Source organism: Triticum aestivum, chromosome 6D, assembly GCF_018294505.1.
Source record: "Triticum aestivum cultivar Chinese Spring chromosome 6D, IWGSC CS RefSeq v2.1, whole genome shotgun sequence".
In the NCBI taxonomy this organism is placed as follows: Eukaryota; Viridiplantae; Streptophyta; class Magnoliopsida; order Poales; family Poaceae; genus Triticum; species Triticum aestivum.
In genome coordinates this window covers 288,778,513-288,792,490 of record NC_057811.1, presented here as the reverse complement: position 1 = coordinate 288,792,490, position 13,978 = coordinate 288,778,513, and positions in this window count along the sequence as shown.

Below are 13,978 nucleotides of genomic sequence, written 5' to 3'. Positions count from 1 at the left end.
CTCTCGGTAATACACATCATGATAAGCCTTGCAAGCAACGTGAATAATGAGTTAGTTGCGGGATGATGTATTACGGAACGAGTAAAGAGACTTGCCGGTAACGAGATTGAACTAGGTATGAAGATACCGACGATCGAATCTCGGGCAAGTAACATAAAGATGACAAAGGGAATGATGTATGTTGTCATTGCGGTTTGACCGATAAAGATCTTCGTAGAATATGTAGGAACCAATATGAGCATCTAGGTTCCGCTGTTGGTTATTGATCGGAGATGTGTCTCGGTCATGTCTACTTAGTTCTCGAAACAGCCTTGCAAGCAACGTGAATAATGAGTTAGTTGCGGGATGATGTATTACGGAATGAGTAAAGAGACTTGCCGGTAACGAGATTGAACTAGGTATGAAGATACCGACGATCGAATCTCGGGCAAGTAACATAAAGATGACAAAGGGAATGACGTATGTTGTCATTGCGGTTTGACCGATAAAGATCTTCGTAGAATATGTAGGGACCAATATGAGCATCTAGGTTCCGCTGTTGGTTATTGATCGGAGATGTGTCTCGGTCATGTCTACTTAGTTCTCGAAACCGTAGGGTCCGCACGCTTAACGTTTGATGATGATTTGTATTATGAGTTATGTGTCTTGGTGACCGAAGATTGTTCGGAGTCCCGGATGAGATCACGGACATGACGAGGAGTCTCGAAATGGTCGAGAGGTAAAGATTGATATATTGGACGATAGTATTCAGACACCGGAATGGTTTTGAAGTGTTTTGGGTTCTTATCGGAGTACCGAGGGGTTACCGAAACCCCCCGGGGAAAGTAATGGGCCATAGGGGAGAGGCAAGGCAGCCCACAAGGGGGTGGCGCCCCCCATGGGGAGTCCAAATTGGACAAGGGGAGGGGGCGCGGCCCCCTTTCTTTCTCCCTCTCCCTCTCCTTCCCCCTTTCCCCCTCCGATAGAAGGAACTGGGGGGCCGAATAGGACTAGGAGTCCAAGTGGGATTCCTCCCCACTTGGCGCGCCCTAGGACGGCCTCCTCCCCTCTCCCTCCTTTATATACGGGGGCGGGGGGAGGGGGCACCTCTAGGCACATCAATTGTTTCTTAGCCGTGTGCGGTGCCCCCTCCACCGTTTACTCCTCCGGTCATATTGTCGTAGTGCTTGGGCGAAGCCCTGCACGGATCACATCACGATCATCATCACCATGCCATCGTGCTGACGGAACTTTCCCTCGACACTTTGCTGGATCAAGAGTTCGAGGGACGTCATCGAGCTAAACATGTGCAGAACTCGGAGGTGCCGTAAGTTTGGTGCTTGATCGGTTGAATCGAGAAGACGTTCGACTACATCAACCGCGTTAAGCTAACACTTCCGCTTTCGGTCTACGAGGGTACGTGGACATACTCTCCCCCTCTCGTTGCTATGCATCTCCTAGATAGATCTTGCGTGATTGTAGAATTTTTTTTGAAATTGCATGCTACCATGGTTAAAAGCTATGAATTTTGCCAGGGTATCTGCAATTATTTTTCCATGGTTAGAAAATGCCAGAACTTAAAAACACATAGAAGAAAACTTAGCAGACATGTTTGAACCTAAGTGGCCTTGTTAAGTATAAGATGATAGCAAAACAAATATTGAAAAGAAAACCTGTGAAAAAGTCTAATGAAAAGAAATTTGCCATGGGACGTTCAAGTAATTTGCCATGGTATATAGCAAAATAATTTACCATGCTTTGTTCAACAAACTGCCATGTTTAAAAGAATACAAAACAGAATTTATGATGGTGTATGCAATAAAATTTGCCTTGGTGTGTACCAAACAAACTTTGTCATGGTTCAAACATTAAGTTTGCCTCTTTGTCCATGGCCCAAAAAATAAATTTCCATGGTCTAGAATATAAATTTGCCATTGTTTAAACAATAACTTTGTTATAGTTCAAAAAATAAATTTGACATGGTTAAAAAAATAAAGTTGCCATGGTTCAATAAACAGATTTAACATGGTTAAATATATTTTTGCCATGCTTCATTTTTTTGCAAAAAAACTTTAGACAAAATAATTTAATTAAAATATGGCAAGAACAACTATAAGTTTGACACTAATCAAAAAGCAAGAGCCGTCACTTTCACCGCTACTGCAAAAAATAATTTGTGGTATTGTATCCAGATTTGCCAACAAGCTAAATATTTGAGTTGCAATAAAATCCGAAAGAACGTGTAAGGGCATATTTATCCCTTAGTAGTTTTGGTGATTGATGACAATGCTTTTGCGGACTAATCGTGTGCATTGAGCATTTCAGATATATCATGTCTAGGCACGAGACGATTTGGTGCCCCTCGAAGACTATTGAAGATGGCGTTTCTTTTCGTTTCTTTTCGGTGGATTTGAGTCGTAGGAAAGCCATACTATTAAGAGGGGGTCTGCGTTGGAAAGGTTTGGGTGGAATCAACACGTACATGTCTGTTCCCTTTTGCACCACCTTTCCTTTGGCTCTTTGGAGCATCCTCCGTCTCTCCGTGTCTCTGCAAAATGAAGGACTCCTACTGTTGCTGAACAGGGGCATGCGGTAGTACTGCTCTTCGGAGCGGTAGTACCGCAGGCCCTTGCGATAGTACCGGCCCCGGGCGTGGTAGTACCACAGGTGCTCACGGTAGTACCGCTCCTTGGGAACGGTAGTACCGTGGCCTCAGGCCAGGCTCAATTGCTCGAGCGGTAGTAGGGGCGGATGTAATTTTTTACATCCGCGCCCTACGCGGTAGTACCGCTCCATGGACGCGGTAGTACCGTGGGCTCTGGCCAGGCTCAGCAACATGAGTGGAAGTAGGGGAGGATGTAATTTTTTACATCCGCGCCCTATGCGGTAGTACCGCTCCAGGCTTGCGGTAGTACCGTGTCCGATTTTTGCATAGATCAAAACTCAGCGGAAGTAGTCACAGATGTATTTTTATATGTCCGTGCCTTCCCAGCCTAGACGATTCCTGCCTTGCGGTAGTACCGCAAGGGTGTGCGGTAGTACCGCACCAGCGGTTCTACCGCTCCCTGCCATAGCGCATCAGGACTGGTTCTAGCCCCTGCCGTGCCAGCGGTAGTACCTCAGTCCATCACGGTAGTACTGCGGGCCAGTGCGGTACTGCTTGTATGGTGCGGTAGTGCCGCATGTCGCAGGGTGAGTTGGTGGATAACAGTTGGATTTGTTCTTTCACTATAAAAGGGGAGTCTTCTTCTCCAAGTTGACTACCTCTTCCATCCCCAAGCTCCATTGTTGCTCTAAGCTCCATTTTCGCCCGATCTCTCTCCCTAGCCAATCAAACTTGTTGATTCTCTAGGGATTGGTTGAGAAGGTTCCGATCTACACTTCCACCAAGAGAAATTTGATTCCCCCCACTAATCCCTTATGGATCTTGTTACTCTTGGGTGTTTGAGCACCCTAGACGGTTGAGGTCACCGCAGAGCCATATTCCATTGTGGTGAAACTTCGTGGTGTCGTTGGGAGCCTCCAATTAAGTTGTGGAGATTGCCCCAACCTTGTTTGTAAAGGTCTGGTCGCCGCCTCCAAGGGCACCAATAGTGGAATCACGGCATCTCGCATTGTGTGAGGGCGTGAGGAGAATACGGTGGCCCTAGTGGCTTCTTGGGGAGCATTGTGCCTCCACACCGCTCCAACGGAGACGTACTTCCCCTCAAAAGGAAGGAACTTCGGTAACACATCCTCGTCTTCACCGGCTCCACTCTTGGTTATCTCGTACCTTTACTTGTGCAAGCTTATATTGTCTTGTATCCTTTGCTTGCTTGTGTGCTTATTGTTGTTGCATCATATAGGTTGCTCACCTAGTTGCATATCTAGACAACCTACTTTGATGCAAAGTTTAAATTGGTAAAGAAAAGCTAAAAATTGTTAGTTGCCTATTCACCCCCCCCCCCTCTAGTCAACTATATCGATCCTTTCAATTGGTATCAGAGCCTCGTCTCTTTATTAAGGACTTTGCCGTCCGAAGAGTATGGTTGACACCACAGACGGTGGGGAGGAGCACTCCGGTGTGAATCCGTTCTCGTCTACGGCCGATGGGGCAACCGTGGTCTCTCGTGAGGAGTTCAATGTGGCTTTGGACACATTGAAAAAATCCATGATGGCCGAGGTCAAAGGCATGTTTAAGAACTTTCTTGATGGTCTCAAATTATCCACCGCACCGTTGGAAGTGGTCGCTCCCACTAACAAGGTGACGGAAGCTAACTCAAACAAGGGGAAGCTACTAGTGAGAAAGTTCCTTTGTCTAGTGGTAAAAAATGGTAGTGGCATCTTTGCCCATGTGGAACCACTTCCTACTTATGGAGGACCTATTCCCTCCACTCATTTAAATCATGCCGGCCCTCCTCCTAAGTTTGTGAAAATGAGGATTTTGATGCTTGGGTATTATCGCTTTAAACGTCATTTAAACCATGTTAATACTAACCTTTGGAGAATCATTGAGCAAGGTTTTTATCCGCATGACCCAAGCAACTTCACCCCTAGAGAAGCCACGGATCATCAATTAAACTAGAATGCTCTCTTCATCATCCAAGATGCAATTCCATCCGAAGATCCTGCACATCTCCGACCTTTCACCATGGCCAAGGAAGCATGGCACCATGTTGTTTCCCTTTACAAGGGAAGCACAAGCATTCAACGCTCCAACTATGAAGTGGTGCAAGATGAAGCCGATGAGTTTGCAATGAATGAAGATGAAGAACCTCGTGAGCTTTACCGAAGGTTAACCACTCTCGCGGTCTCACTCCGAGATCATGGGAGCAAGGATACGGATGACAATTGGATCAAGCGCAAGTTCCTCAAGGCCATGATGCCTTATCACAAGGCCATGTCCTCCGTCATCCGTCAAAGACCGGACTTCCACGCCTTGTCCTCAAGTGAAGTCTTGGATGAGTTTGTGGCAATGAGGATCTTGGACAAGACCGCCGACAATGCGGTGTTGCGTTCTCAAAGAGCTAAGAAGCCCAACCTTGCTTTGAAGGCCAAGGTTAGTGTGGAAGAAGAGGATGAAGAGGAAGAAGAGGAGAGCAACCCCGAAGATACAAAATATGCTTATCATGAGCACATGGCTCTCGCTTCAAGGCAATTTTGGAGCAAGAAGAACTCAAGGCCCAACTTCAACAAGAACAACTCAAGTGGCACGAAGAGCAAGCAACGAGTGAGGACTTGCTATAATTGTGGCAATGTGAGTCACTTTGTTGCGGAGTGTCCTTATGAGAAGAGGGAAGACAATGGTGGCAAGCTCATCCGAAAAGACAAGGCCAAGTCCTTCCCCAACAAGAGCAACTTCACCAAGAAGACTCCTCCCAAGGGGTTGGTGGCACAAGAAGAGTACAATGAGGATGATGATGATGATGATGAAGACGGTGAGTCGGTTTCCATGGCCTCTGTTGCCATTGCGACAACTCCACGGGTGTCTCTCTTCGACTCACCCAATGAGAACATCACCGCCAAGTGCCTCATGGCTAAAGCCACCAACAAGGTAACCCCCAACATCAAAACTACCATCATTACTAATCCTTCTTTGACGGATTGCATTGATGAAAGTGAGGGGTCCAATGTGGAGGAAAATGAATTTGAGTATTTTATGAGTAAACTCAAGGGTAAATCCAAGAAGCACTTTGTTGCTCTCTTGGAACAACTTGGTGAAGCCAATGACATGATCGAGGCTCACGAAGATACCATCTCTAAGATGGAGGGGCATAGTCATGACTATGCCGATGAGATTTCGGATCTCTCCAATGCTCTTGAGGAAGAGCGCGGTCATCGTTTGGCTCTTGAGGAGTCATACAACAAGGACCATGATAAATTGAAGAAAGATCTTGATCATGCTCTTGTTGTATCTCGTGTGCTAAACTCCGAGAAAGCCAAGCTTGGGGTTGATCTTGCTAGACTCAAAGAGGAGTTTGATTTACTTGACAAGGCTCACAAGGTCTTGAAGGGTGCTCATGCTAGCCTCAAAGAGTCTCATGATCAACTCCAAGTAAAGCTAACTAAGGAGAAAGCCACTTTTCCTCATATGGTCTTAATTGATAATATGCTACTAACCCGTGTTGTGAGCATGTGCATCTTGTTGAGGAGAATGCTAAATTGATGGAGCAACTTGAGAACGGCCTTGTGTCGTGCATACAAGGTGAGAAGAACCTCAACGACCTTTTGAGCAATCAAAAGGAAGTTGTGGCCAAGGAAGGGATTGGGTTCACACCCAAACCCAGGAACAAGAAGAAGAATGACAAGGCCAAACGACCTCCTCCTCTCAAGCAAACCTTTGTGAAAGAGGGAGAGGGCGCTCCTAAGGAGAAGAAGAACAATGTGAAGGGTGGTGGTGTCAAGAAGGGCAATGCCACCCCTTCCAACAAAGCCGGCGACTTTAACCCTTCCTATGTGTTATGCCGTGCTAGTGATGGGCATGTTTATGCTAAATTTGTTGGTTCTCCTTATGAGTACATTGAATGGTCTATTTGGGTTCCTAAGACCCTTGTCACTAACATCAAAGGACCCATTACAAAATGGGTACCTAAAACCAAGCATTGATCTCTTGTAGGTGTTTGCTTCCGGTGGGGGATCATGGTTGCTCGATAGTGGAGCCACTAATCATATGACCAGAAGCAAGGACTTGGTGGTGGACGTGCACAAGATTCCATCTATGCCCACCAATGTCGAGTGGGGTGACGCCTCATCCTCTAAGGTATTGGGACTTGGCAAGGTTGTCATTTCTCATGATCTCACGATCGAGAAGGTCATGCTTGTTGAGTCCCTCGCATACAATTTACTTTCCGTTCGTCAACTTGCAATCATGGGCTTTGCCACTTTCTTTGATATTGATACCGTGGCCCTCTTGTGGAGCAAGACTCTTAAAGTAGCCTTTGTTGGGCATGTCGAGAACGGTCTCTATGTGATTAACTTTTCGGAGCGACCCACTAAGACCGCGACATGCCTAATGGCTAAAGTTGACGTGGGATGGCTTTGGCATCGCCGTTTAGCCCATGTAAATATGAGATCTTTGCAAAGTCTTCTCAAGGGGGACCATGTTCGTGGACTAACAAATGTTAGTTTTGCCAAAGATCGTGCTTGCAGTGCTTGTATCGAAGGAAAGCTACATGAGAAGGCTCACCCTCCCACGACTATCATCTACTCAAAGAGGCCTTTGGAGCTCCTTCACTTGGATCTCTTTGGGCCTCCATCCTTTGATAGTCTTGGGGGTAGGAAGTATTGCTTGGTGATTGTGGATGATTATTCAAGATACACTTGGGTATACTTCTTCAAGAGGAAGAGTGAGACCCAACAAACCGTCATTGACTTTGCAAATGAAGCCCAACACCAACACAATGCAAAGATCTTGACAATAAGAAGTGACAACGGCACCGAGGTCAAGAACTACACCTTGGATGAGTTTCTTAGTGATGAGGGGATCAAGCATCAATATTCCGCACCTTACACCCCTCAACAAAATGGTGTAGCGGAGAGGAAGAACCGGACGTTGATAGATGCAACAAGGACCATGATGGCGGAGTTCAAGTCTCCATACAACTTTTGGGCCAAAGCCATCAACACCGCGTGTCATGCATCCAATCGGTTCTATCTCCGCAAAGGCTTGAACAAGACTCCATATGAGATACTCACCGGTAACAAGCCCAACCTCAAGTACTTTCAGGTGTTCGGGTGTAAGTGTTTCATTCTCAAGAAAGGTGTTCGTTTGTCTAAATTTGAGGCTAGAGCTCAAGAGGGCATATTTGTTGGTTATGCTACAAACTCTCATGCTTACCATGTCCTCAATAAGTCCACGGGACTTATTGAGGAGATGTGTATCGTGGAGTTTGATGAGAATAACGGCTCCCGAGTGGAGCAAAGTGGCACTTGTGATGTAGGTGATGAAATTCCTCCCCAAGCCATAAGAAGAATGGGTGTTGGTTTTATCCTACCCATTGAGCAACCCCTTGTGGCTGGAGGAGAAGGACAATGTTCCACTCAAGTGGAACCATCACCAACCCAAGGCCCACACGCTTCCGAAGAACAAAGTGAAGGCCCTCAACCTCGTGAACAAGACCTAGGGCAAGATCAGCCCCAAGATGGTGTTGAACCACCAAGTGATGCCCAAGTTCAAGTTCTCTCCTCCGAGCAAGTTCAAGATCAAGAGCAAGCTCAAGATCAAGAACAAGCTCAAGACGATGCTCAAGATAATCAAGTAACCGCTCCTCAACTCACTCCTGAGGAGGAATTGGAGCGTCGTGCCGCTAAGATTGCATCCAAGCTCTCTACCAAGGTTCATCTCATGACAAATGTGCTTGGAAGCATACGAAAGGGGGTAAGCACTCGTAGACAATTGGCAAACTATTGTGAACATCACGCGTTTATCTCTTGTGTTGAACCCAAAAGGTCTATGAGGCGCTCGAAGATCCGGATTGGCTTAATGTCATGCATGAAGAACTCAACAACTTCGAGCACAACAAGGTGTGGAGATTGGTGCCAAGGCCAACGGGGAACCATAATGTCATTGGAACCAAGCGGATATTCAAGAAGAAGCAAGATGCTCATGGAATTATAGTCCGGAACAAGGCTCGTTTGGTAGCACAAGGCTACTCCCAAGTCGAGGGTATCGACTACGGTGAAACCTTTGCTCCCGTTGCTCGCCTTGAATCTATTCGTTTGTTGATTGCTTATGCTTCTCATCATAATTTCAAGTTGCAACAAATGGATGTGAAAAGTGCTTTTCTTAATGGTCCTATTAATGAGTTGGTGTATGTCAAACAACCCCCCGGGTTCGAGGATCCCTATTTCCCCGATCATGTGTACCAACCAACTCGATAAGGCACTCTATGGCCTTTAACAAGCCCCATGTGCTTGGTATGACCACCTTACTGAGTTGTTGCAAGATCGTGAGTTTGAAATTGGGAAAATCGACCCCACTCTTTTTACTAAGAAGGTCAAAGAGGAGTTGTTTGTGTGCCAACTATATGTTGATGATATTATCTTTGGCTCCCCTAACAAAGCTTTCAATGAGGAATTTGCCGCTCTCATGACCTCAAAGTTCAAGAAGTCCATGATGGGAGAGTTGAAGTTCTTTCTCGGGTTCGAAGTCAAGCAAAGAAGAGAAGGGACCTTCATCAACCAAGCCAAATACACTCAAGACATGCTCAAGAGATTCAATCTAAGTGATGTCAAGCCGGCTTCCATTCCAATGCCCGTCAAATGCCAACTTGACATAGATCCCAACGGTAAAGCAGTGGATAAAAAGTTATATCGCTCCATGATTGGCTCCTTGCTTTACCTTTGTGCATCTAGACCGGATATCATGTTGAGTGTGGGAATTTGTGCACGGTTTCAAGCCGCGCCTAAGGAAAGCCACTTTGTGGCGGTCAAGCGGATCTTTCAATATTTGGCTCATACCCCAAACTTTGGCTTATGGTACCCAAGAGGAGCAAGCTTCAACCTTGTAGGCTATTCGGACTCCGATTGGGCGGGAGACAAAGTGGATAGGAAGTCAACTTCCGGAGGTGCCAATTCCTTGGTTGCTCTTTGGTGAGTTGGTCTTCTAAGAAGCAAAGTTGTGTGTCTCTCTCGTCCACCGAAGCGGAGTATGTGGCCTCCGGTAGTTGTTGTGCACAACTTCTATGGATGAGGCAAACTTTAAAGGATTACGGTGTCATTTGTGACAAAGTGCCTCTTTGGTGTGACAATGAAAGTGCCATCAAGATTTCTCTCAACCCAGTGCAACACTTCAAGACGAAGCACATTGAGATTCGGTATCACTTCATATGGGATCACATTAGGCGAGGGGAGATCGAGCTCAACTATGTCAATACTCATGATAACCTTGCAGATATCTTCACGAAGCCCTTGGATGAAGCAAGATTTCGCGAGTTAAGGCATGATCTAAATATCATTGATTCGAGCAATATGGATTGAACCCTTGCACACCCCACCATACTCAACTTGTTATCTTGTTTAGGTGTAGGCATGGACATAGGGGGAGTGTTGTTCTCTCACTGAACTCTCCCTCCCCCCATTATGCATAAATTGATCAACTCTTTCACATTAGCCATTTTTTATGGTACTTGTGCTTCAAAGATGAGTTTTGGTCATGGGCCCAAGGATAATTCTTTGCGGTGCCATACCAATTGACTCAAACATAGGTGGCTCCGACCACCGCCCTCTCTTTGGAGAGGCTGTGTCGCGTGTTTGGTCCTTGTTGTCTCTTGCCTTTCCTTCTTCGTGTCGAGCTCGTGTTTGAGTTCCTCGTGTGTTAGCTCTTGGTGTGTCCTTTCGCTTGAAGGTCGTATTGCAAAGGCTATTTTCCTCTTTTGTGAAACTTGCATTCTCTTGGGTTTGCGGTACTACCGTGGCTTGCCACGGTACTACTGCAGGAGCTGCGCACGGTACTACCGCAACCAGCACGGCGGTAATTTTTTACTGCCGCTGGATGAGCGGTACTACCGCCCCGTGTGCGGTACTTCCGCTTGGGCGGTACTACCGCGGTGACCCGCGGTATACCGCGCAGATGCGAGAGCGTGGGGGTTAAGAGCGGGTAGGGGGAGTTCCAACTCCCCCACACCCATTCAACTCTTTTTCCCCACGACGTCTCTCTCTCTCTCCTGCCCAAGAATGGCGCCGGAGGACCTCGCCGGGTCTCCGTCTCCGGCCACTCTCCTCGCATTCCGACCAGTGGGATCGATCCCCACCTCGCCCTCTTGCCATGGAACAAGGTTTCTCCCCAAATCCCTCTCTCTTTGCCTCGTTGTCTTGTCTTTAGGTTTTTGGGGAGATGCATGTTGTTCTTGAGATTTTAGGCCAAATCTTTGCAAGAGTAGGGTGTAGGAGAGTAGTAATGCGTAGAGATGCCATTTGGTATGTTGCTACTTGGTAGTTTTGATCAACCGTAGTACCGCTTTGTTGTCACAGAGGTTCTCAGATCTGTTTTGTATCTGATCTGACCCCGAGCGGTACTACCGCACCTCCCGTGCGGTACTACCGCTCTGACTGTTTTTGCCTCCTATGGTACTACCGCTCCTCAGGAGCGGTACTACCGCGCGAGGCGCGGAAGTAAAATTTTACTTCCGCTCCAGGCGTGGTACTACCGTGCCCTCCCGGCATGTTACTACCGCGGCTGGAGCAACAGTAAAATTTTAGTTCCGCCCAATGATGTGATACTACCGTTGCTGTTGTACCTTCCCTATGGCAACTACCCAATGTCATGTCTACTTGTTTCATTTGTTTTGCTGCGGTCTTTGCATTGATACTTCTCGCTTCTCTTGTGTGTTCTTGTGTTGTGTGTCATAGGTGGTGGCTCCGTTTCCAATGTCCGTCGGTCGAACTCTGTCCGCGACACGGGCTCGAAGCGCCTGCGCAACCAAGATGAAGCTCCAGAGGGCTCCAATGCCCCCCAACGCAGAACCAAGACCACCGCCACCAAGAACAGGGAGCCATCAATGGGCATGGATGAGATACCACTTGCTGAGTTTGTCACTCGAAGGAGGATCAACCCCTATGTGAATCCCCGTGCAAACTTCAGAGGGAATGATTTGTTCTGGACCAAACAGCAGAATCTTATCTATCTGGATGTGATCAAGGCCAAGTAGAACATCTACGTGGACGTGCACTGGATTAACATGAATCATATGAGGCAGGATAAGCACCGTGACTATTTTGGTGAGACTTTGGACCTGGTGTAGCAGTTTGGCATTGAGGACGTGATCTCTTTCCACCTGGACTATGACCCTAAGATTGTGGCTTAGTTCTTTGCCTCGGTCCACTTCCATAGTGATGAGGAACGGACAATGACATGGATGACCAATCGACATCAGTTGGTGTTCGCCCTCATGCCAACCCCGAGTCCGCCAACAAGAACAAGCTTCAGCAGTACAATGTTGAGAAGAAGCTGCCCAATGACAAGAAGGCGTGGGTGTTGAACCCCTTCCTGGTCATCATGCACCGGATCTTCCGCAACTCTCTCTTTCCGCGCATTAGTGATACCTCTCCGTCGTATCTATAATTTTTATTGTTCCATGCCAATATTCTATAAGTTTTACATACTTTTGGCAACTTTTTATACTATTTTTTGGGACTAACATATTGATCCAGTGCCCAGTGCCAGTTCATGTTTGTTGCATGTTTTTTGTTTCGCAGAAAATCCATATCAAACAGAATCCAAACGGGATAAAAACTGACGGAGATTTTTTTGGAATATATGTGATTTTTGGGAAGAAGAATCAACGCGAGACGATGCACGAGGGGGCCACGAGGCAGGGGGCGTGCCCTGGGCCCTCGTGGCCACCCCGTAAGGCAGTTTCTACCCTTCTTTCACCGCAAGAAAGCCAATATCCGGATAAAAATTGTATCCAAATTTCAGCCCAATCGGAGTTACGGATCTCCGGGAATATAAGAAACGGTGAAAGGCCAGAATCTGGGAACGCGGAGACAGAGAGAGACAGAGAGACAGGTCCAATCTCGGAGGGGCTCTCGCCCCTCCGCCGCCATGGAGACCATGGACCAGAGGGGAAACCCTTCTCCCATCTAGGGAGAAGGTCAAGGAAGAAGAAGAAGAAGGGGGGCTCTCTCCCCCTCTCTTCTGGTGGCGCCGGAACGCCGCCGGGGCCATCATCGTCACCGCGATCTACACCAACACCTCCGTCATCTTCACCAACATCTTCATCACCTTCCCCCATCTATCTACAGCGGTCCACTCTCCCGCAACCCTTTGTACCCTCTACTTGAACATGGTGCTTTATGCTTCATATTATTATCCAATGAGGTGTTGCCATCCTATGATGTGTGAGTAGATTTTCGTTGTCCTATCGGTAATTGGTGAATTGCTATGATTGGTTTAATTTGCTTGTGGTTATGTTGCTGTCCTTTGGTGCCCATCATATGAGAGCACGCGTGGATCACACCATAGGGTTACTTGTATGTTGATAGGACTATGTATTGGAGGGCAAGAGTGACAGAAGCTTCAACCTAGCATAGAAATTGATGCATATGGGATTGAAGGGGGACCAATATAACTTAATGCTATGGTTGGGCTTTACCTTAATGAACGTTATAGTTGCGGATGCTTGCTAATAGTTCCAATCATAAGTGCATAGAATTCCAAGTCAGGGATGACATGCTAGCAGTAGCCTCTCCCACATAAAACTTGCTATCGCTCTAGTAAAGTAGTCAATTGCTTAGGGACAATTTCACAACTCCTACCACCACTTTTCCACACTCGCTATACTTACTTTATTGCTTCTTTACCTAAACAGCCCCTAGTTTTTATTTACGTGCTCTTTATATTCTTGCAAACCTATCCCACAACACCTACAAAGTACTTCTAGTTTCATACTTGTTCTAGGTAAAGCGAACGTCAAGTGTGCGTAGAGTTGTATCGATGGTCGATAGAACTTGAGGGAATATTTATTCTACCTTTATCTCCTCGTTGGGTTCGACACTCTTACTTATCGAAAGAGGCTACAATTGATCCCATATACTTGTGGGTTATCAAGACTTTTTTCTAACGCCGTTGCCGGGGAGTTATAGCGTGGGGTGAATATTCTCGTGTCTGCTTGTTTGCTTTATCACTAAGTAATTTTTATTTGCTGTTCTAAGTTGTTCTCTATCTTTAGTTATGGATATAGAACACGAAATACCAAAAAAATTAGGTTTACTTGCTACTCATGGAGATGGGGAACCTCCTAAAGCCCTCGATGCTCATTATGTGAAAGATATTATGCACTACTTTAATAATCCTGAGAAAACCCCATTCAATTATATAATGGGAGACACGTTGGATCAACGTGAATACTTTAGGGATTATCGCTTGACTCAAAAGGGAAAACTTTATGGGATCAAATTCATATGTTGCATTGGTATGCTCGGCAACTATGCTTGAGATTGATTATACTTGTTTCTCTAGGGTGAAGGCTCCACACCTTCCCTTTTCATGCAAATTTAATGATGATAAAACCTTGGATTC